The sequence below is a fragment of the Macrobrachium nipponense genome, chromosome 23, assembly GCF_015104395.2.
Source record: "Macrobrachium nipponense isolate FS-2020 chromosome 23, ASM1510439v2, whole genome shotgun sequence".
In the NCBI taxonomy this organism is placed as follows: Eukaryota; Metazoa; Arthropoda; class Malacostraca; order Decapoda; family Palaemonidae; genus Macrobrachium; species Macrobrachium nipponense.
The window spans coordinates 72,273,491-72,299,745 of record NC_061090.1 but is presented as its reverse complement, the minus strand read 5'-3'; the positions used below and the strand labels follow the sequence as shown (position 1 = coordinate 72,299,745).

The 26,255-nt window shown below is 34.7% G+C and overlaps 1 protein-coding gene and 1 long non-coding RNA gene across 2 annotated transcripts in view; one reads left to right on the top strand and one right to left on the bottom strand.

The window, feature by feature from the left end:
• Nucleotides 1-5,156, top strand: part of LOC135197045 (uncharacterized) — a 34,230-nt gene extending 29,074 nt beyond the window's left edge. The window contains exons 2-3 of the long non-coding RNA XR_010310541.1: nucleotides 319-471; nucleotides 4,128-5,156. This is a non-coding gene — a long non-coding RNA (uncharacterized LOC135197045). The remainder of the gene's footprint in view (nucleotides 1-318; nucleotides 472-4,127) is intronic.
• The window catches only part of LOC135198198 (protein psiR-like), a 379,223-nt gene that overhangs the window by 76,317 nt on the left and 276,651 nt on the right, over nucleotides 1-26,255 (bottom strand). The window lies entirely within an intron of this gene.

Below are 26,255 nucleotides of genomic sequence, written 5' to 3'. Positions count from 1 at the left end.
TTTCGTATCTTGAGCAATTTTTGTATGTAGAGCCGTAAAATTTTTCGTATTTGCTTTCGTATCTCGAGTTTTTCGTAAGTTGAGCCTTTCGTATTTCGAGGTACCACTGTATATTATATTTTATATAGATTCAGGTTGTACAAAATGGTTACCATACTGTATGGGATATACTGCATTTATAGAATATGCTTACTTTAGAAGTGTTTATATAGTCAAGGATTGTTTTAGTCTTCCAATTAATATTGTTGAAAAAAATTAACAATGAAGATATTTTATGTGAGCATAGACTTCATCTTTCCATTGTATCTATTTCCACAGCAACAGTAACAGCAGTAGCAATAATAGAGCCATGTGAAACCCCAGTCGACTGCCAATCAGCTAGAGGCTATTGCAGCCAGACATGTCCCCCTTGGTTGTATCCAGACCCAAGTCTCTGCCCAGATGGCTGCTATTGCTGCCTTGGGGAGTATGGTAAGTAATGGCTAATCTTTTATCTCATCTGTTTGGCAAAACCCGTTTCCTGCAATAGAATTTAGCTTTCTTTACGCTTGCATAAGGTCTTAACTCCCTCGAACAGATCCTAAAGAAAAAAAAATTTATCAGGAATGGGGAAGGCATGGCTTCTGCGAGTTGATGTTGGTGGTCTAGATTCTTATGGGGAGTGAGGAAAAATATTGTACTTATTTTATGGTGATTTATAATGCTGAGAGCTTCAACGTGCATCTCATGTGTGCACGTTTACAATATATATATATATATATATATATATATATATATATATATATATATATATATATATATATATATAGTATATATCAGGGTTGGCAGTTTAAACCTAATGGTTTTAAACCAAATGGTAAACCATGGTTTAAACCAGGCAATAAAAAAACATGTTTTTTGTTGGTTTTTATGGTTTTTTTTGTTTTTTTTTATATTTTTTGGTCTTCATGTTTCCTTTATAACTTTTATTTTAGGTAATATATTTTTGGCAACTTTTGGTGTTTTTATCATTTACTTGGGCCCTGAAGCATAACATCTTTCCATAACACATTTACTTACCAATTTCATTGCCAGTTTCCAAGGCAACACAATTACTGTAATGAGCCTTCATTCTTGCTATGTGCCGTTCCATTGCTTTGTGGCATTTTTTGCAAATAGCTCTACAACCCTTTCTGCCTTCCACCACTTTTTTTTCATTAAATTTCCCAAAATCTGTCTGCGTTTCTACCTGTCATGTTGATCACTTATTTTCAGCACTAAGACCACTTGCAGTCATGCACATTATTGAAAAACAAAACCAAGAGAGCGATTGTAGCCTACCATGACTAGAAAGGTAACATGCCACTATGCCAGGCATGCCAGTAGCATTAGCTTGGCAGTGTTCTTACAGTTGCCAAGTAGTCATATATGATTAAATGACCATGATCATGTAATCATATTAATCTGCTATTTAAATCTGGTATTTATTTTTTTAGATGTAATAAATAAAAACCATTTTGAATATAGAAAGTCAGAAAAGTTCATTAATAAAAATATAACCCTTAAAATGGTAAATTGGTAACTTGATATTTGACTCAATCACATCCAAACTTTGTAAACAACCAGATACAGGTATTAGACCATGACATATCACAAAAAAACTAAAGCATTCTCTCTCTCTCTCTCTCTCTCTTCTCTCTCTCTCTCTCTCTCTCTCATATGCAGATGTTTGAAGTATTGCATTAAACCAAAAATTTGGACTTTCAACCATAGTGTTCTAAGAGATATATATATGGAGATTGTTAATTTTGGCCATACAGATAATGGAACTATTAAATTTTGTTAATCCTTCTTAAAGTGTATGGATGCATCATACTTGTCTGTCAAATACATATAGGGCCACAGAATTGTGTGATTATCATTAAAATTGCTTTAGTTTTATACTGGGTAGCACAAAAATGAAATAAACCCATAAAAAAACCATACCTAGTAGCACAAAAAATTAAAAAACCGTAAAAAACCATATTTCATGGTTTAAACCAAAAAAAAACCATGGTACTAATCTCTTTATAATCCCTATCTGTCAGTTATACGAATCTTCTTGTATTGTCTTTTTCCCCATGTATGTCAGTTTCTGCTTAGTAAAGGACGTTTAACGTCGAAAGGTCTCACAGTACTCCTTCGTTTTATTTTCCTTCGTGGCATATTCGTTATATATATATACTATAGTAATATATATATTCTATATATATATAAATATATATATAATATTTATGTCTATGTATAACTGAATCACGAAAGTTTGGAACGTGATAAATCCATAAATAAAGGTATAAGCCACGAAGGAAAAAATACAACAACGAGTTTCCGCGAAATCTTTCGACGTTCTACGTCCTTTACTTAGCAGATAAACTGACTTACTGAGGAATTGACAGTACAGGAAAGCTCGTATAACTGACAGATAGGGATTATAAGGAGATTGTACCTAGAATCCGGCACACCTGGAGAAAGAGTAACCTTTCCAAACAAGCATAAACATGGATACAATTTAAAAAACAAAAAGATTAAGTCAATCTGCTCAGACACAAGGGCAAAACAATTAAAGGATAATATAGGGTGACAGCTATTCAGAACTTTGGTAAACAAAACCTTATTCACAATACATATTAAACAAGCATATACAACGAGATCTCTAAGGCAACTAATTTGTATTTGAAGTCTGTAATTATATCTTTGAGGTCATTCTTAAACATGTTACAAATGCAAGGGTCTAAATGAAACAGGCCACGACTGATATTAAAATTTCATTGAGAAGTAAGTTGTATTATAGCAGATTCTAAAAGATTTTGTGATAAGACATCTTTTGACCTTGTAATTACTGAACTACCAATCCAATTTATTCGGTGGTTGTTTTCACTTAAATGAATGAATATTGCATTAGATGTTTGCCCAGTTTTTACAGAATATTTATGTTGGGTTAATCTTGCTTCTAAGCCCTTCCTCGACTGTCCGAGATAAAAAGAAGGGTAGTCCATACATGGAATTTTATATATTATGTTGTTGCTTTCCCTGGGGCCATTTTTTATTAACATTCCTTTTAGTGTGTTATTATAGGAAAAAACAAGGTTGACCTTAAAGGCTTTTAACAATGATTTAATGGTTTCAAGTCCGTTAAAATAAGGTAAACTAAGAATGTTCTTAGAAGTTGTCAAGGTATTAGTTCCTTAGGAATAGTTTAGAAAACTTTACATAAATCAGACTTGCTGGTCTATTATTTCTAAACTAAAAATAAAAAATAAAGAAAAATAGGTAGTGTTACACAGAATTCCATTTACAGAGAAATTTTCATGTTACTAACCAGCGTAACTTGCTCTTTCATATGCTCATTGACTCTTAATCATAAGTTCTTTCTTCCTAGCTATTTTCTCTTGCTCATATATACTCAAAATTGTTTCTTCTGTAATTAGGTATTTAATTTACTCCAGGAACGACACATCAAGGAATAACTTCATTTTGTCAATTTTTTTTTTCTTTCTTTTTTAAGTCACCTAACATATCCACTCTTTTACTCCATACCTAGTTAGGAGCACACATACAATCACAGATTATCAGCATTCAGACACACATGATAGATAGATGTTATGAAAAGGATATTGCAAAGGAAGATGTCTGACCACTAGGAAGCACGACAGCACACACAATACATATAAGAAAGTGGTAACGGATAAGTGTGCGAGGGAACTTTAGTTCACAGTTGATAAACCATTTTTGCATGCGCATGAAGTGGTTGATTAAGTCAGTGTTCTCTACACAAAGGGCTCTTCCCTGAGTCAGTAGTTGAAGTATGGATATGACAGTGACTGGTAACTAGTTATTTCTCTGCCTGAAACCAGAATGGCATACTATATAGTATTTAGTATATTCTATGTCTGTGTACATGTGTATACTCTGATGTATAAAGTGGGCATATGAAACCCATGTTTACCTCATGAATACTTGTATATACACTTAAATTTATATATTCTGCTTACATATGTTGATTGCATCAAATAGTCGTCTTCATACATGAAGGCAATGTGTTCAGTGTGTGCGTTTCTACTTAGACCAAGCAATCTTTAATTATTCCTCTTCATGTCTTGATCTTCCAGAATTGGCTCCTCAATACCACTAGAATCCAAAAGAGAAGAATCGATGGGCCATCTTTTGAATTCCTTGTTGTTCGGTCTTTAGTTTAGATTCCAGTCTTTAATATACAACGTACAGTTTATCAAGCACTAGCTTTTGAAGACAATCTTCATCAAGTACAGATGCACTGAGGAGATGGCACCCGCCATTTTGGTATGTATGTGCTCCTCCCAACATGCAATTTTTTTTTTTTTGTAATCCCTGGGATGATCTTGCCCTTCTTTGCAGTCTTCTTGATCTCCTTGGTTGTATGCTTAATTAGGAAGATTACTGGAAAGGCAGGATTAGCTGAAGGTCTTATGACAGGTCATCCCAGGGATAAGTAGAAAGAAAAAAATAACTTTACTAAGGGAGGAGGAGCACGTATACGTACATCAGTACCTGATGAAGAAGACGATGTCTCTGAAAGCTGGTACTTAGTAAATTGTGCTTTGTAAATTAAAAAATTGGAATCTAAACCATCTCGTCTCATTGAAGCCTAATATGAGTAATGCAAATATAGTATGTACACAGCAACGTCTTGTAGCTATTTTGTGATATACATACAAGTATAGTATATTCCTTATGATATCAATAAGTTTTTATTAGCTTGTAAAAACAGTCAGGTAATAATATCCATCCAAGGAATATTATAAATGTTCAAATTTGGAATACCAAGGATATCAACAAGCATTACTATATATGAATATTGGATTTTTTTAAATTGCACCATGTTTAGGTTTGATTGCATTAGATACCACTATTTACTTCTATATGTAGATGTTTAAATTAATAAATTGGCATTAATCATTAAGGTGTTTTCTATAAAATCATGGCATTGATAACTAAGGCATGTGCATATATGTACATTCTTTTGTATATTGCTTTAGATTTTCTGCATCACTCTTCATCCATCTTCAAAATACTACAGTATTTTCAGCTTGATTCTTGACTGCATTCTTTCTTCGAGGTTAGTAATGTACAGCGGACACAATTTTAGGTCAATATGACCACGATTCTTATTAAACATGATTTGATTTAATGGTTTATTATAAATGCTGCAACTTTAAATGACAACAGTGATACGAGATAATTGGCTGAAATGTAAAAAGCATTTTCAGGTTTATCGTTGTCCGTGCATTTGATACCTTTGGACTTAAATCCAGTCTTGCTGATTATTATGTCTTCTCTTGTATTAAAAAACCCTTTATGGGGGTAGTGCTGTCAGTGCACCTCATGCGGTGCAATGCAGGCATTACGTGCCTTCAGCCCCTAGCTGCAAACCCTTTTATTTCTTTTACTGTACCTCCTTTCATATTGTATTTCATCCATCTTACTTTCCACCCTCTCCTAACAATTGATTCATAGTGCAACTATGAGGTTTTTCCTCTTGTTTACACCTTTCAGATCTTTTACAGGCAATTTTCATCTCATAGGTCCCAGTGCTTGGCCTTTGGCCTAAATTCTGTATTCAACTTCACTTATTATAGAAAAAAAAAAGAGGGAAAGCATTTGTGATCAGCATTAAGTTTTATTTCATGTCAAAGGGCCTGTAATCATGGCTGTCAGCAATCTCTAGATGATTTGGTCAAATAAACAGTTCAGAGTTACGTCTTTACAATTATATTATTCTAACATTATCATTATTTTTATTACAATTACTATTATTATTATTTGGATTATGAACCCTTTTCATATGGAACGAGCCTTCATGGACCATTGACTTGAAATTCAAGTTTCCAAAGAATATGGTGTTCATTTGAAAGAAATTACAGAAGATAATTGGAAGTACTTTAGAAAGGAGAGATCTGTCATTGGAAAAGAATAAGAAAATGATAAACCAACAAATTAATAAATAAATGAATACAAATGTAAATGAATTAAAATACAGGGTTATTTGTTGTAGGTTTTGAGATTCCAATTGGAAGACGTCCTGTGGGTGTGTGTGTGTGTGTGTGTATATATATATACAGTGAACTCCCCATATTTGAGGACTCATGTATTTGTAGATTTCTCTCTGGAACATATACCTCCTTTTGTAATAAAACGATTTAAAAAGCTAGGTATAAATGTAGCGGGTTTTACCCAACAAAATAGGCAGTTTTAAGCATTTTTACAAGGGTATCAATTATTCGCGAGTTCTAGCTATTCGTGGGGGAGTCTGGTATGGTACCTATCCCCCACAAATATGGGGGAACACTGTGTATATATATGTATGTCTGTTTATATTTGTATAATATAATCTATATTATGTTTATATATATATATATATATATATAATATATATATATATATATATATATAATATATATTATATATATATATTATATATAAATATATATATATATATAGTGATACAAGGCACAGGGAACTTCTCCAAGCAACATAGTCAGAGGAAGACGGACGAAAACCACACATCACTAGGCTGTCTTTTTTATTATATCAGGAACCATGCAAAACAATGTAAAACCTACATTGACAACAAAGATTTCAGTGTAATCGGCCATACTACCAAACCGCAAGAGTTAACAATCCTTGAGTCGTTGTTTATAAAACAACTCGTACCATCATTAAACACCCATACTTCTGCGAGTCAATTGTATTTAGCATAAGTTCGTACTGTGGTGGTTTCCTTCCATTTAGTTCCTTGCTGTCTCACCTCTAGGTTGGTTGTGTTTTTATATCGATTTCATTTTTACTCTAATGTATTTTAAATGAACTTTTAGACTATACTTTTAACTTTTTGTTTTTATGTTTTTATCTTTTCTTATGTGCAGCCCAGAAGATGTAATTCTGTAAACAATTACGAAACGTCGGCAAAATAATAAAAAAGACAGCCTAGTGATGTGTGGTTTTTGTCCGTCTTCCTCTGACTATATATATATATATATATATATATATATATATATATATATATATAGATATATATATATATATATATATATATACAGTATGGTCCGAAATATGCGTGATCGTATTGTGCGATTCCCCTTCCTTTTATGTGGTCGCTCTGGCCCATACCTAGAGTTTTTTATGGGGTGAATTTTTCTGGACCTTTTCTTAAAAATATAAATGTCATTGCATATGTAGGTATATATAAGATGAAATACAGTAGTGCCTCAGGTTATGTAATTAGTCTGTTCCGAAGCAGCCTTCGTAACCGGATTTTTTCATATCAAGAACTACATTTTACATGTAAATTGCCTAATCCATTCCAAGCCCTACAAAAACACCACAATAAATTTTATAATATAGCTAAATTGACCAAAAAACAATGAAATACAACAATTTGGACCATTCAATACCTAACATAACTATGACTGTACCTGTAAATAAAGTGTATTAGTGCACAGGGTACAAGAAATACTGTACGTACATGTACGTATGTATGTAGTAAAATGTGGAACCTTACCTTTCGAGTGAGGCGATGTCCAAAAGTGACGACAGAGCAGGAGGACAAATGGCAGAAAACATGAACGCTTAACTTTATGAAACACATTAAAAAATGGCAGAAAACAGTAACACTAACTTTACGAAAAACATTAACAAATGGCAGAAAACATTAACACTTCTTGATTATCTCCATCTTCGTCTCCATAGAAAGCCTCCTCTCTTTCCATGAACTTCTGCAACATTCTTGGGACCCATGACTAATAACGTAAGTAATTAAGTTCACACACAACATGATAAAGTAACTTACAGTACAAGGAAAGCGAAATCACTAACACGAATTTACGTTAACAAACGAAATATATGTGAACGAAAGAATTCCAGGCATTTACACTATCGCAAAAAATGGTCAAGGAACACCTTTACATAGAGGCATGATGGGACAGATGCTAACCAATAGGAGAGCAGGATCTTACGGCGGTGACTAGCATCAGGAACCAATGGGAGAGCGGGAGGATGGTGGCGAGTCTACTGAGTTGGCAGCGGCAAATTTTAAAATTGTTCTCGGCGGCCCGGGCAAATCTTGGACTTTTACTCTTTCGCAACCTGAATTATTTTCGTACGCAGAAACAAAAAATTCTTCGTCTTTGCTTTCGTAACCTGGATTTTTCGTACGTAGGGACTTTCGTATGTAGAGGTTCCACTGTACTTGAAAATATTATTTAAGTTACATTATAAAGAAACATTGACCTTCTATGCGATTAGATGTTATTCAAAGTACTGACTTTGGTTAACAGAATTTTACTTGTAATGTTGAAAGTTTGCACTGAAATTCAAGAATATTTCTTTAGTTTTATTAATTGATTCATTTATTATGTCAACAATAACATGCATATTACTTTATTTGTTGTAATGCTATATACTTTGACTTAACAAAAGACAGTAATTATTTATTACTTTGTAAGTACAGTTGAGTGAAAAGGATAGTCACAGAAAATATGGACTTCCAGAAATTTGGGGAGGGTCATTGGGACCCCCCTCTGTACGGGCCTGTCGCTAGTTCTCAAAAATAGATTTTCTGTCTGTGAAGCCGTTCAAAGTCTGCGAGTCACGTGTCACGAAATGTATCAAATCTATTGTCTTTTGAAATATTTTTTTTTGGGGGTGCCGGTGTGTTCGCTGATGTCTGAGAAAAGGAGCAGTGAATGCGAGAGAAAGATTTCATGCTCAGCCATTGGCTAAGATGGAAGGCTCCCGCCTCACGCATTTGTGACTTCATGGTTCACAAAGCCTTCCTTCTGCAGAAGACCTCATCACGAAGGATGGGATAGAGGAGTTTGAAGGTTTTTTTGGCAGAGGATGGATAGAGGAAATTCCACCCTAAAGATTTTATTTTTTATTTTTACAGCAGGAAATGACTGTATCATACAGTACACTTGCACTCAATGGTGGCAGTGTTTGCGTTTGGGAGTTTTCACCATTCTGGCTGTAATTTTAAGCCTTTTCAGGTTATTAAAACTTTGAAACCTTTTTAGTCTTTTATTTATCCATAAGTACAATTTCATATTGGAAAAAAAGTATAGTATAGTACATAGAAAGTATTGAAAATGGGTAGTATAAAAAAGTTTGACGGGGGCGGTAAGTTGCCATTTGCCTCTGCCTTAATGGAATTATCCTCATAAGGTAAATGTATCGAAATCTGCGATTTTTCAGTTCTGCGAGGCCGTGATTGACCAGATTCTTTCATAATTGGGGACCGTACACACACACACGCACACACACAGAGATATATATATATATATATTATTATATATATATATATATATATATATATATTGTGACGAAGTGGGCAGAGTATCTGGGTCTGGATACCATTAAATACTTGTTCACCAAAATAGTCAAGATCTGTGTCTTGACACCATTAATATTTGTTAAACCAAATTTGCCAAGTATCTGGTTACTACACTTACCATTTGTACTTGCTAGTACAAGAGACCCTTTTATTTCTGGGTCTAGGACACCCTTTGTACTTAAGGCACAGTTCGTTCAAGTACCTGGTTGTTACTTACCTCACTACAGCCAGACACCTGACCCTTCATCACAAATACTAAACGACTGAATACTCTAAAGGTAAGAGTGATCCCTTATAGAACTGAACAGTCAAGAAAACAATCAGTCTTAAGTTCATTACAAAATGGATGTGAGGTAATCTTAATTAAAGGGCATCACTCCTTCACTAATTTAAAATCTAAGTATTTCCCTGATTCTGATTTATTTGTGGGAAACGGCACAATTATCACTCTATGTTTCTACCTAAACAAAAATAAAATGCAATCTTTAATAGCTATATACTGGGGTTGTAATAAAATGCTCATATAAATTTTAAATACAAAAATTTATTTCTAAATTCAAAATTTATAAGTGAAATACACAATCTCAGGGAAATTGTTATTACTTGAAAACAAAAGTTTAATTAATTCTTGAGTTAATTATTAAGCAAAATTAAATCAAAGTTTATCAAGAAAATTAATAAAATTAAATCATAAAGCAATAATTAAATTTGAAATTACATTTAATTAAATACAAATTAATTTCCAAGTGTTAGAGTCAAACAATTAAATAATAGAATATTATTCAAATTAATTAAACAAAATAAAAACAATGCAAAAACATAATGCATAATACAAAAACAATTAAAGCATTGACAGTACAAACATTAAGCATATAAAATTTGGTATATGTCAAAAGAACAAAGCAAAAGATAAATGTGTTTAAAAAAATGAAAAACCTCGAAGTGCACTTCAAAACATTAGTAAAAATACCTTATACACAGCTGCAGCTTCAATCAAAAGGCCTGTTACAATTTTACACTTTTTCACTATTTTCGTGGGCGCCTTCACAAATTTAACAGAAATAATACTCTGTTCAGATTCCACAAACAACACATTTTTACTAAGAAATGAGTGACCAGCTAGTTACGGTAAGTTACTGAAACAGCCTCGCAACCGAGCGAGCGAGAGAGAGAGAGAGATTTTGAGAGAGAGAGAGAGAGAGAGCAATCTTAAACTCTCTAGCGCACGCCGCTCTGTCTCTAAAGCGAATGAATCTTTTAGTATATGCGTAACTATCGTATCAGGGGAATGGGTGTATTTCAGTGTACACGTCTAAGACGAAAACATATTACGTCAACTCTATAGGGGTACCTAATACAGGGCCTCTTTTACTGCGTTCACATATGGCTATGAATAAGGCTCTCTTGTTCCTTCACAGGCCCGACCGGGATGATAAAAAATGAGCTTAACGCATCTATTTTCAAGGGGTGGAATAACATTGCGGTCTGGGAGGTCTTACACTTGTTTGCGCCGATAAAGAAATCAGCTTAGCTAAGACATTCTCAAAGTGTGACAACAACCCTCTTCAAAAGGCTTATGAGCTTTCACTCTCTCTGTCTTACGTACTTAAAATGAAAAGTGGGATTACTTAGCACATGTTATCTTTAAATTTGGGAAATCTGAACACACCAAAACATAATTTCATAACATGATACACAGGTTCTGATGTGAATTAATCATATTACCATAATTATAATTGCATTCCAAACTTACATTATAAGAATATATACACATATATATATTATTATATATGATATTGTATATATTATATATATATATGTGTGTGTGTGTGTGTCTATGTCTATATAAATATATATTATTATAAACTGCTCATCCCTCAGTATACGATGGGGATGTGACCTTCTGGTACTCCTAAAATGGCCTTGTGAGGCAGGAAGATTTTCATAATAAACAAAAATCTACGGCTGAGGCTGAATTTACTGAAAAGGAGAAATTTACGTAAACTCAGACTTGTTTAAATGAACTACATTTACATTTAAATTATGTGTAGATCCAGAAATTAATGGTAGGTGGTTGATTACAGGTCCACTGGAAACACGTGGCTGGGAGATGACCCAGACCCAGAGATGCGTAGTTTTCAGCGCTTCCCAATACTTCTCCCACAATCAGGCACGGTATTTTCTGCAAAGAGATTGCATTCTAGCATCAGTACCAAGGCGAGGGACACGTGGGAAATGTTACACACTACTTGCTCTTAGCATTGAAATATTAAAGCTCACTCAAGAGGACAAAAAATGACTGGGTAGCTTACACAGGGAGGAATACTACGTTGCTTGAATGAAGTAGGGTTTAATATCATTACTAGCATCACAAGGGGAATTAATCACAGCAAAATTGGGGAGTGAGAAGCTGTACAAAGAAGAGGGAAAGTTGCCTTGGAAGGATGAAATGAAATGCTGACAAGAGGCAAAAACAATTCACTGACTTCACTAGAAATTATTCTCACAGTATCTGGAAATCCTAGTTCTTGTTGTCTTCCCATCTGCTGATATTTCTGTGCACTATGGACAGTATAAAGAACACTTTTCGGATCTCCCCAGAGGAAGCAGGGGAGCAGAAAAGGTGGAGAGTGGTGTTGTGCAGGTGAGAGGCATCTGGCCTCTGAGAAAGTTCCGAGAGCTTCTGAGATAGAGCTGCTGTGGCCCCGTCCTTTTAAAATCTCGGCCTAATAGGAATCCACCTCCCCCATTCAGGGCACCTGTGGAGATTAAATCTAGGCAGCCAAGGGGAGAACAGAGGCTTTCAGTTCAGAGGTGCAACTCGAAAATATGTACAATTATTTATAGAGGGATATTACTTTTCTTTGGTTCTAGCTTAAAATCCTGAACACCACCTGACATTTCAACCCTAGACAGGTTGGAGTGGACTAGACAAGCCTGTATATATATATTTATTTATATTTATATATATTTATAATATATATATATATATATATATTTATATTTATATATATATAGTATTATAATATATATACCTATATATATATATATATATATATATATATATATATTATATATATATATATATATATATATATTATATATATATATATATATATATATATATATATATATATATATATATATATATATATATATATATATATATATATATATATATAATATATTATATATATAATATATATATATATATATTATATTATATATATATATATCTATATATAATATATATTATATATATTATATATATATATATATATATATATATATATATATATATTTATATATATATATATGTATATTATATATATATATATATATATATATATATATATATATATATATATATATATATATATATATATATATATATATATATATATATGTATATATATCTATATATATATTATCTTATATCTATATATATATATTATATAGATTGGCGATTTATGCTGCCATAATGGGCCAAGTTCTGGTTATCAGCACCATGAGGTGCCAATAATAAGAGTTATGGTGCCATAACATACCTAACAGAGGCATCACAATGGTGCTTATGGCACCAGTTATCAGCGCCATAATGGTGCCATAAATAATTGAGTTTTGGTTAATGGCGGTTTTTTCTTACCAGAACCCCTCTGATGACTGGGGAACTGCCCGTATATATATATATATATATATATATATATATATATATATATATATATATATATATATATATATATATATATATCATATGTTATTTATATATATTTCCTATATATATTTCCATAGATATACCTTAGAAACTTAATTTGGAATCTGGTCTGGAACAGATAATCACAGGGGGTTTGCTGTAATTACCATGAACCAGCATTTTTGGCTAAATCTGATGTGTTAGATTGTCTAAAGCAGATCCATTGAAGAATCAATCAAGGGGACATAATAGCTTAGGGCCTTCTTCAAATGGGGTAAAGATTATGTAAACACAAGGGTTCGCTTTATTTTCTTTAATGTTTCATAAAACCATCACAGATCAGAAGAATGGGAATTACTGGCAGGGAATAACAATCCTGCTGAATGACTGGGTCATACACAACAGACATTTTACGCCGATGTCTTCACAAAAGGAACATTGCAGAGGGGTAGAACAGGGGGATTGACTCAAAGAGTTGGTTCCACAGCCAAAGCCGATCTGCAATGAGATGCAAGACAGTTCCTTGCAAGAACACTAACTCAGGCAAAGGGAACTGTGAGAGTGCATAGAAGATGCCAAGGCAACTAAGTTTAACAATAAATAAATACACAGCAATGTTAACACTCAAGGAACCAATACAAATTCACAGTGTTTATTTGCACAGTGGAATTGGAATAGAGAAATAAGAGGATTGTAAATGACTAAAATAAATCTTATTCCGGTACCTTCGTCAGGATAAGGGTGTCCTCTTCCGATAGGGCGTCGGCAATGGAGGGAGGAAGATGAAGGGATCCCACTTAACGAGTTCTGGCTCGAGGACGAGCAAGTGGGGAAGCACTAGGGACAGGGAAAATGGACAACAAGTGTCCAGGAAGTTCTGGGCTCTTTTGAGCTCTGAGCATATCCGAGTCCTGAGCAGTTCCAAGTCCTGAGTGATTCTGAGGGAGAACTGTAGGTCCTTGCCCTCCTTAATATAACTTTGGGGAGGGGTAAGTCTCAGCATCCATGCAGATGGCGCTAGGAGTCAAATGCCTGCTCCATTTCCTACAGGGTCACCTTCCAAGTGTAATGGTGGCTGGGCATATGTTCAGCTGCTGTGGGTCGGGCGCTTTCTCTTTTATTTTCTTCCTTTGCCAGTTCCCCCCCCCCGCCCCCTCCAGCGAGGATTTCCACCTTTGAAGGTTGTAGCTGGGGATTACGATCTTTTGGCAGTCACCTTGAATAGAGTAAGTATTAAAGGTATACCCAGTGAGAAAGAGAGTTGGTGGTTATGCGCACCATGCTTTTGTTTAAAAATTTGTAAAATTAATTTTATTCTTATATCTTTTATGTTAGAATTATTAAAGGGTGGTGAGGTTGCTTGGGAAGAAGTTTCCTTCATAGCAATAGATATATATAGTGGAACCTCTGAAGAAGTCCATATGAAATCCAAAGCAATAATTCCCAAAAGGAATTATGTAAATTATTACATTCCAGATACCCACAAATATTAACAAAAAATACATCTTATAGAGAATAAACACAGTATTACATACAGAAAACAATGAGAAATAATTATAAATTACTAATGAAATGGATAAATAAGTATTTCAACAATCATTCTTACCTTTATCGGAAAGACTCTTTGTTGGAGGTTGTATGGGAGACGCAGAGGAAGGGAGAAGGAGGAGGAGAGGTTACTGTTTGGAAGGGGAATACCCCTCCAGAAGGACTTCAGGTATGAAGGATGTATCTGGGGTTACTTCCCATCTTCGTTTTTTACTGCCACTAGATATATAAACCCATATAATCTGTAGCATATAGATACTATATATATGTAGTATATACATACATACACATATATAGTGCTTTTGATAATATATTCATTAAAAACACACCATGTAACATTTCAAGGGAAAGCATTTAATTACAAATGCAAATGGTTACTAACCAGATCTAATATGTTACAAACCATAATAATTACTAAGTTTTATCTTTAATGATGATAATCCATTACATGTTCATCATCACCTGTGAATGTTGTGGAGGGTCAACTAGTTTGGTTTCTTCTGCTGCTAAGCGAAATGATTTTTTTTGTTTTGTTCCTTTATAAATGTTAGTCTCCTGACTTTGGACTCTGGAGTTTATGTAGTACTCTAGTTCTTTCTTTCTATAGGAAAGACATATTTAATAAAATGAAAACATGCTCTGACAGTTTTTCCCCAACATCGTTAAGTGATTGATTGATTGATTGTGGTTGCGAAAACTGGTGTCTTAGCAATTTAATGTGATCCTCACTTTAAAAAAAAAAAGTCAGTGGCGTGGTTGGTATGGTGTTGGCCTGTCACCTCGGTGGCCGCGAGTTCGATTCTCGGGCATTCCATTGAGGTGTAAGAGATGTGTATTTCTGGTGATAGAGGTTCACTCTCGACGTGGTTCGGAACTCACGTAAAGCCTTTGGTCGCGTTGATGAATAACCACTGGTTCTATGCAACGTAAAAACACCATACAAACAAGCAAAACTTTAAAGGGAAGAGAACCGATACAGAAAAGGTTTTGAGAGACTTAATCTCCTTTCACCTCGTTTTCCCTTTACTCATTAAGCTCTCTTAAAATTCCCGAAATGGACATCAGGTGACAGAGTTAAACAAGTAAGAAATGCGCCAAAGTTTCTTTGACGCAAATGAGTTTTCTGTACAGCTTATAACACTGCATGAAACTTTCAGCTACAGCCCGGTGTGCCAAACGCATGATCATGGCTAACTTTAACCTTAAATAAAATAAAAACTTCTGAGGCTAGAGGGCTGCAATTTGGTATGTTCAATAATTGGAGGAAAGATGGTCAATGTACCAATTTGTAGCCATGTAGCCTCCGCATTAATTTTTTTTCTTTTTTTTTAGATCTGAGGGCAAAAGGACAGACCGAAAGCCATCTCAATAGTTTTCTATTACAGAAAACTAAAAACCAGAATATTTAGTAAATATTCTTCCAATGTGTGAATTTCTTGACGATGTTGTTTTCCATCAGTTACTGAGCTGTTTTTTCGGTGAGTATCTGACCTTCATTTTGAAGGTCAGGAAATTCAATCTCTAAAATTATACCACAAGAATATGCAAAAAATTATGGCAGGTAATTAAAATGGTACATTAAATTCCAGATAAGTATCATTCAAGTCTGACCCCATTCTAGTAGTGATATCATAAATACGTACTATATATATGTGCGTGTGTGTGTGTTACATTTTGTGTGTTTGTGTGTATATATATATATATATATATATATATATATATATATATATAACACATATATATATATATATATATATGATATATATTATATATATAATATAATATATATATATATATATATATATATATCATCAGGGTAACCACAGGGAAAGGCATCTTACTCGAGTACATTTATTTTGCCAGCGCTTCACGACTCATAGTCGCATCCTCAAGGCTATAATAAAGATATACCCGCGGATATTAAAACCATACACTGCATAATTCATAAAAATCAGTGAACATCAGCATGTAGAAAATATGAAATTAATTTATGAATATCTCAAGACAGGAAAACGTACCAAACACTAGTTATGTCAAAAATATCTAAGATTCTAAAAACAGTAAAATTATATAAAAAAAAATTGCATTAAAAAATTATTGCATAAAGAAAACAAACAGTAAGGCCATTCAGTACCTTATCCTCGTAAAGGACGGGCAGTGACTGTAAGGATTTCATAAAATAACAACAAATATACATATGTATTTGTGTGTGCGCGGGCATGCGTCAAGTCATCATCATTTGTTTTTTCTGCCGTATGCTTACTTGCCTTTTTAATTAACATATTTTTTGTATCCCTTTTAACGAATGACTGTACATCGTCATATTATGGAACCCATTGAATCTGAGCGAATTATCGACGGATAATGGAAGGTGTTCGTCGCTTACCTGAGAAGGAATCCAGCAAACTACTTTGCTGTTGTTGTTCTTGCTGTTGTTGCTCTTGCTGGGTAGGTAGGAAAGGTCTATGGTAGACACTAGAAATTTCTGGAAAAGGTGTTTCTTGTTGAGTTAAAGATGCAGGAATTTTTCTGATAGGATATTTATGATTTAGTTCTTTAAAAAAATTAAATCAAGATTCATATAGAATTGCCGATATAATGTTCGTGAAAATTACATAAGTATGGTATTCTGTTCAGAATCTCCATTTAACTATAGTTACAACAATCTTTTTACTGACAATTTCCATTGCAGCGCTGAATTACCTCATAGGTCCCAGTGCTTTCGCCAAATATTCTATATTCCATCCTACCCTGTATTTACGAGCAACAGACTACTACAGTAGATTCACATCAACCGTGCATCTGATGTCTAGGCCAGTTCCTTACGTCGCTCCTGATTGGCTGTTGATAAGCCAATCACAGGTCTGGAAGCTCAGTCCCTCTCGAGAGTTCACATAGGTGGGATGTATGTTCCACCTCTCCTGAGGGATACGTCTTTCAAAAAAATCCTTCAGGAGATTTGGAACATGCATCCAGCCTATGTGAACTCTCTCGAGAGAGACTGAGAGTTTCCAGCACTGTGATTGGCTTATCAACAGGCAATCAGGAGTGTCGTAAGGGACTGTCCTAGACATTGGATGCACAGTTAATGCGAATCTACTATAGTCTGTAGTTGCTAAAAAAATACCACAGAGGGACGAAACAACAACAACAACAACAACATATTCCTTACCAGAAATTGAAGCCTGAGAATCTGAAAATACTCCCACGATATGAAGATCTCTGCGAGACCTGTACTGATGCCACTAAAGCATTTGGCTTCAATGTACGTGGGTATGTATGTGTGTGTGTGTGTGTATGTATATATATATATATATATATATATATATATTATATATATATACTATATATATTCTAGCTGGTTAACCCGCCCTAAGGTGGGCGGGTCCCAGCTAGATTGGTCCGTGTAACCCACGCATTTGGCAATGTATGTATGTATGTATGAATGTTTGGTATGGAATCCCGGGCCGTCGGTCTGACAGGACTGAGATTCGGAACGGAGTTGGGTTTCCAACTCACGAAGGTTGAGACCTATGTTTGGGACCCCGGGGTCCCAAAATGTCTACCCCCCCCCCCCCCCCCCCCCCCCCCCTCCCCCCCCCCCCCACCCCCCCCCCCCCATGAGAATGGATTCCGTGAAACAGAGCTGGTTCAGCCTGTGAAATGGGGCTGGCTATGCCCGTAGACTTAGTTACTTTACAAATTTTCTGTATATATATGACATCATTTAGAAAAGAGTACTATAGGGTAAACATCAATGAAATCAAAGAGGGTAGTTTTAGAAGGGGGTTGACAGAGAGAGAAAATGAGAGGGAGTAAACAGAGTGTTAGGGAGAAGAAGACAGACATACAGAGTTGGTGTAACTGAGAAGAAAGAGGTTAAGAGACAGTGATTGTTGAGAAAAAGAGTAAGAGAAAGGAACGAGAGGGAGAGGAAAAGAGAGAGAGAGAGAGATTATTATATATATTTATATATATATATATGTATATATATATATATATATATATATATATATATATATATATAAAGGTTTTTGCCACGAAGGAAAAAAATGAAAAAGGTTATCTCGCTTTTTCATTTTTTTCCTTTGTTGCACCAAAATTTATTTAAACATAGCATCACGTTTTATATACTTCGTGATCAAGTTATTAATATTATATATATATAATATATTATATTTATATTATTATAATTATAAATATATTTATTATATATAACTATAATATAATATATATGTTAAAAAAAAAATTTTAATATAATATCATTATACTAATATATATCTATATATATTTATATTGTATATATATATATATATATATATATGATATATATATATATATATAATATATATATATATATATATATATATATATATATATGTATATATTATATAATATATAATCATATAATATGTACTATATATATACATTATTATATATTATGTATTATTTATATATATTATATATCTGATATATATATATATATATATATATAAAATAAATATATAATATAATATATAGTAATGTATATAATATATAATCTCTTTCTCTCTCTCTTATATATATATATATATATATCTCTATATCTATATATATATATATATATGTGTGTGTGTGTGTGTGTACATAATATATATATATATATATATAATAATCTCTCTCTTCTCCTCTATCTCTCTCTCTCTTTTTTTCTCTCTCTCGTTCCTTACTCTTACTCTCTTTCCCCAACAATCACTGTCTCTTACCCTCTTTCTTCTCAGTAATACCAACTCTGCCTGTCTGTCTTCTTCTCTCTAACACCCGGTTTACTCTCTCTCATTTTCTCTCTCTGTCAACCCCCTTCTAAAACCACCCTCTTTGATGTCATTAATGTTTACCTTATAGTATTCTTTTTTGAATTATAAGTCATATGTATACAGAATTTTGTAAAGTAACTAAGTCTACGGGCATAGCCAGCCCCATTTCACAGACAGAACCAGCTCTGTTTCATGGAATCCCTTCTCACCCTTCGGAGAGGGTGGGGGAAGTAGAAATTTTGGGACCCGGGCCCCGGGAGTTTCCCGCTCCCAAACATAGGTCTCAACCTTCCCGGGGTGGAACCCATCGCCGTTCCGAATCTCAGTCCCGTCAGACTGATGGCCCAGGCGCCCATACCAAACATACATACATACACACATTGCCAAATATATATATATGGATAGATAGATTGATATAGATAAATATATATATATATATATATATATATATATATATATATATATATATATATATATATATATAGTATATCACAAGAAAACAGCAGTCATGGGAGGATATTCAAAAGGAAGCAAGGGAGACGTGTGCTTATCTTTTTACAGCTGTGATGATGGGGCTTGGCCCCAAAACGTCGGTTGATAAATCCGTGATAAAATTACCAGAAGACGTCTCCCTTCCTTCCTTATGAATATAGTATATATATATATATATATATATATATATATATATATATATATATATATATATCTTCCCAAAAGAAACTTGTGACCCCCCACCCAAGTTTGCTTGTTCCATGTATCGTATAGTTAGATTCAGCCAGCCTTATGTTGGCACGGGCTCTTGCCTCACGTCGGCCCATAATTGTTCCATGTGAATATGTTTGATCAACTGAAATCATTAATGATAGTAAAATGATAATAATAATATAGCTATTTACTGTAAAAGAAAATTCACGAAGCTGTTAATTCAAATCTTATTACAATTACTGTAAGACCTAAAGCAAAAATTTTCACGAGAATCTCTTGTGCCTTGTTGGTCTTCATAAACCTGCAAACTTTTATCGATTGCATTCCACGTCCTCATCTTTATTTTTGCCCTGCCTCGTCGTTAATCGCCGAAATTGGTTTCATCGATATCCTAACGCGCGATATCACCCTGCCTCATTATCATTTTCGATTTAACTACGAATAAAAGTCAAGACGTCGGTGATTTATTCAATACTTTACCTTTAAAACACCTGTGTTTGAACTCAATATTTTACATCTGCAACACCTGTGTTTAAAGTGAGTCTCCAGATTGTGAGTCATCGTGCATGAGCCTATAAGAACCTCAGGTTCTGAGGGACGGAATCATTACGCCCAACGCAGTCAGGTGAGTGGAATGTTTCTGTTCTGGAGCACGTAAATAATGCAGACAGCTTTTGAGCTTAGACTTGACCGAACTCTCATTTTTTCGCACTTGCCCACATGTTCAAGATTACATCTGTTTTCTATTTATCCATTTGAAAAAATTGCGACTAAATAATGTGATATTTCATGATTTATATTTCTTATTTATCAGTCCTAAACTTTTCTTCGCTAAGAGACCAGCTTTGAAAACTTGCCATTAAAACTGTTAGAAATCAATACATGTATTTGAATGCTGATAGAAAAGACAGAAAAAAATACTTTTCGTCAGAAGTCAGCTTTTATATTACAATCAAATATTCTTTTAAATTTCATATTATATTCTGTCAATACTATCTACGAGAAGCAGCACATCAGTTCCTGGAAATTGGTTCGTTCCAAAGTCTATAGATAAGTTGTAAACTTTGGAAATTGGTCATTCCAAGCTCAGTAGATAATCTATTAGACTTTGGAAATTGGTCCATTCCAAGCCCTACTGATAATCTAATAGATCTTGGAAACGGTCCATTCTAAGTTCTATAGGTAATCCTTAAACTTTGGAAATTGGTCCATTCAAAGCTCTATAGATAATCTAATAGACCTTGGAAATTGGTTCATTCCAAGGGGCGCACTACAAAAGCGCGGATTCGAAAAGATTAACAAACTCACCCTTAACACAGTTACAAAAGCGCCCCAAGATTATTCGCTTTTGACTCGCTATATCAATGTTTCATTTAGTGTGTCTTAATGATTCACATAGTGTTCACTGTTGTTGAAGCCGGTTGATTACACCTTGATGGTCAGCCAGTCTGTTGTTTTCATCGTGTGCTGTGCTGAACAAAACAGGAACGATTATGCTATTTCCCAGTACAACAAATATATTTCAGGAGAAATAGATAGACACATATTATATGAAGAGTTTGAAAAGATGTATGACGAACATTTTATTATATAAACTGGTTTTATAGACACATTTCTTTTTACATGACGAATATAGGATTATATAGTGTTTTATAAAGGACTGCAGGGACAAGCCTGTACTGAGGTGCAAGAAGAATATCCTTACATACTTAAAAAAATATATTTTTCCTGCTTAAAAATCCTACTTCCCCCTCCCCTTGGTAAGCAGGGGGAAACAGATATCATCTGGCTAACTGTAGAGGTGAGCGATCGTTAATGAACATATGAACAATCGGACTTGGAGGAGAGTGATAAAACGAGCTTTTGACTTGATATTCTGCCGCGCTTTTGATACCAATATATCAGCAACGTTTGCCGCGCTTTTGATAAGCTAATCCGCGCTTTCGTAAAACGCCGATTCCAAGCACTATAGGTAATCCTTAAACTTTGGAAACTGGTCTATTCAAAGCTGTAGAGATAATCTATAAATCTCGGGTCCACTCGACCAGCTGCATAGGCCTAACGGCCATAGAGTCAACTGATACAAAATCAGTTGACTCGAGGCAGCATTTTTCCATTTGGCTGTTAATTAAAGCTGAACGTGTAATTTTGCCATATCTATTCTTGGTGGTAAAAGATGCTGAACGATGTCAGACGACGCTCTTTAGGACTTCACACTAGGCCTAGTGCATCAAATATTGGTAGAATTATGACTGGCAAAAGAGAGAGGAGAACGGAAATCAAAGCTCATAATGTAAAGTGAAAATAACCTCAGCATCCTTCTTTCTTTTTCAGAACGAAACGCAAAGAGCTTCCAAAAGCAACCATGAATGGGAGCTTTAGATTCTTGTCTGGCATCGCGCTTCTGTTGCTACTTGCTTGGGCGGTAAGATGGAGTTGAAGATGGTTCTTTATATAGTGATTTCACTTGACACCTATTCCTTCAAATGTAACCCCTGATATATGCATCAACAACGTGTTTAACGACTACTCCAGCAGTATACAAAATATTAATGAGCAACATTTACACAGCTTGTGTCATAAAATGACACATTTAATTTTCATTTCCTTTAAGAAAAAGGTGTTAATTTCTTTATCATTAATTTTACTTTAGATTGTGTGATTTACTAATTAATGATTACTAATTATTTTTAATTGTAAGTGATATTTTTTCGCCAGTATTTTGCAAATGCGACAATAGTTTCCCTCCACTTTTTTTCCCGCCTTAATGTTGGGGTAATGTGCTGCTGTCCGGGTTACTGTGCACACAGGGCAATTTAAGGGAACGTTCGTGGGTCCCAATAGTGGCGAGCACTGCCATTCTGTATTATATTATGTAATTAAGTGTACTTATCTTCCTGAAGACATCGAACCAGCTAAGTATCTTATATAAGTTAATTTGCATGTTTGACCAAATGTGTATAGGGGTTATATAAGAATGCTAGGTTAGTTCTCGTCTCTGCGTTTGGCGACCACCAGCGAGATTTAAGGTAAACATAAGTTGATTTCTGGTTTGTAATAAAATTCCAGTGCCTAAAATTCCTACCGTTGTTGCCTTCTTAAAGAAAAGTATGTGCTGTGGACCATTTTGAGAAATCGGAGGATATAATTTCACCACAGTAATAATTTTTTCTGGTCCTTTCGAACCGGATCTGCGATCGTCATAGCCTAACCTTTCCCGGTTCTTGGTTCTCTTTTGCATAAACCAGTCGGCGGTTATCATCGTTACGGCAGAGCCCAACCTTGTTTACATTCATATAGGCTAGGGGGCCAGGACTCACTTAGACAGGTCAGATGGACAGAGGCCCGTTTTACGCTCTCTCTGCGCAGTGACGTTAGCTGATCCACATCTCACCTGCCTGTGCTCTCCCCAAAGGGAATAAATATATAAGCATTACATTACTGTAAAGTTTATTTACACAGCTTATATACAAATTATGTACATACAAAGGTTAACATAGTTATGTTTGCTTGTTCTACATACTACCTTATCACTTTCATGTGTTTTTACTTTCACTTCTGCAAGTCTTGTCTTTTTTCTTATTTATCCTAATATCATTATTTAACTTTCTAATTTTAAAGAAAACGGATATTTTGGCAAAGAAGGCTGACATTATTTGGAAAATTGACTCCTGCACATTCAATTTCGGATACAGTTTCAGTTTTTTTAAAGGAATCTTTTCCCGCCTGAAGACTGACTCCATGCACAGTTTGAAATACTTCCCTCATTGTAGTTAACTGAGAATAAAATGACTGAGTGAGCGTACAGTTCACCTCTGTTTACTTCATCTGTCCACCTCTTTTCCTTGGTCACACATTCACTAGCTTTCTTACCTAAGTGAGGATATTTTACACAAAACTTCCTTGCAATATATCCACAAATGTATCTAAGAGATTCTTCTTTTATAACTACATCAATTGATTTACATCCGTGTTCATTATCATCATTCTCATCATTTTCCAGCTCACACCCAACATCCAAGTCTTTGAAACAGTCACTAGTAATGTAAAGTTCGACTGCTAGCTCTCTTTCACAGAAAGTGTTACCTTTATTATTTGTTTTCATCAGGCCATCACTTGTAGATAGAGAGTCTAAATTATCAGTAGTTACGTTTGCTTTCTCCGATAGTAGAGCAACATCTTTTCCCAAGAGTAATCTCTTTAATCTGAATTTCACAGTGAGAGCATTAGGGTGCTCATATGGCCCATGCATTTGTCGTATGCACCCAAATAGATTAGATTAGATTAGATTAGATTATAAAATTTTTGGCACATAGCCAAGCCCCGGAGCCTAGGGGCCATTCAGCGCATATATATCTTTAAGAATAAAAGTCACTGTCGTACAAACAAACATACACGCAACCGATCTAACATACAAATCATTCATTCATAAAAACCAAACAAGAAACCTAAAACAATTAAGAGAAAATTACAATTCATAAAAAAGACCAATATTTTTTAAAAATGTCATAATTTGCTCTGCCTGAGCACCTTCACCTAAAATATCGCCAAGAGACTTATTTGCCAGCAAACAAGCTCTACGATTATTTTCAAAATGAGGGCACTCCACCAAAATATGCACCACAGTCAAATCCACATGACAAGTGGAACAGCGAGGAACCTGCCTATCCGCTCCACTCGTCATTAGATACCCGTGAGTATATTTAGTGTGGCCAATACGTAATCTAGCTAAAACTATCTCAGACCTTCTATCCATCCGGCTATGAGGCCAAGGATGAACAGAAGGCCTAATCGATTTCAATTTAAGATTATTATCTAAAGTAGACCAGTGGGCCTGCCACTGGTCTCTACAATAAAATCGAATGGTACTTTTAAAATCAGACACAGGGACGCCCATGTTGGAAATGTGCCTAAGCCTAGTTGCAGCCTTAGCAGCAGCGTCGGCTCGCTCATTCCCAACAATTCCAACATGGGACGGAGCCCAACAAAACCTAACAGAAAATCCTCTTCTATTAATTAAAAGATAAAACCAATCTTGTACTTTTTGCACTAAAGGGTGGTCAAGAGACTAGGCTTTTTAGAGAAGATAAAACACTCAAAGAGTCGGTAAAAATGGTAAAAAACCTTGTTAGTACAAGAACTATAAAAAATAAAAAATATATTTAAGAGCAGTCAAAACTGCCAGCAGTTCAGCTGTAAAAACAGAAGAATTAGAAGGAAGTTTCTTTTTAATGATATTACCACTAGTCACTACAGAGCAACCAACACCATCAGAACCCTTCGAGCCATCAGTATATATATGATGAGAATCACCATGTTCGGAAGCATGGTCCAAGAAACTTGCCCTCAACTGATCACCAGAACTGTTGCTCCTGCTGTCCCTAATTGGGCAGATTTCTAGGCATGGTCTATTCCAAGGAGGAAACTTTGAGGGTGAAATTTCAGCTACTGCAGGGGGAAGTAATCCCACCTCCCTGGCAGAACTTGATAGTCAGACCTCAAGCGGCTTTGGCAGTCTCGGTCTATTTGGGGCTCTGTCAGTTGGTTTTCTAACGTACTTATAGTTAGGGTTTAGCTTTGACGTAAGTATTCTTGATATGACTCTCAAGCCTAATTCCTCCCTACGGATAAATAGTGGGGGAAAACCCGACTCAATATATAGGCTTTCTACTGGTGAAGTTCTATAGGCTCCCGTACAAATACGTAAAGCCATATTATGGACAACATCTAATTTCTGCAGTGTTGTCTTGCACGCACAACCATAAACTTGGCAACCATAATCAATTATGCTTAGGCATAAAACCTGGTACATCCTCAAAAGGGTGATTCGATCTGCCCCCCCAGTTAAAATTAGACACAACTTTAAGAATATTAAGTCGAAGCTTCACGTTACATACAACTTCATTAACATGTTGAGTAAAAGTTAATTTTTTATCAAATGTAACACCTAGATACTTAATGCTATCTTCATAAGGTAAAATCGAATCGTTTAAAAACAGCGTAGGGATCTCTTCCACTCTTCTTAATTGACAAAATTGTATAGCTTTGGTTTTTTCTGGTGAAAATTTGAACCCTTTAGCACTGGCCCATGATGTTGAAGCATTAATAGCAGTCTGGTGCATTTGAC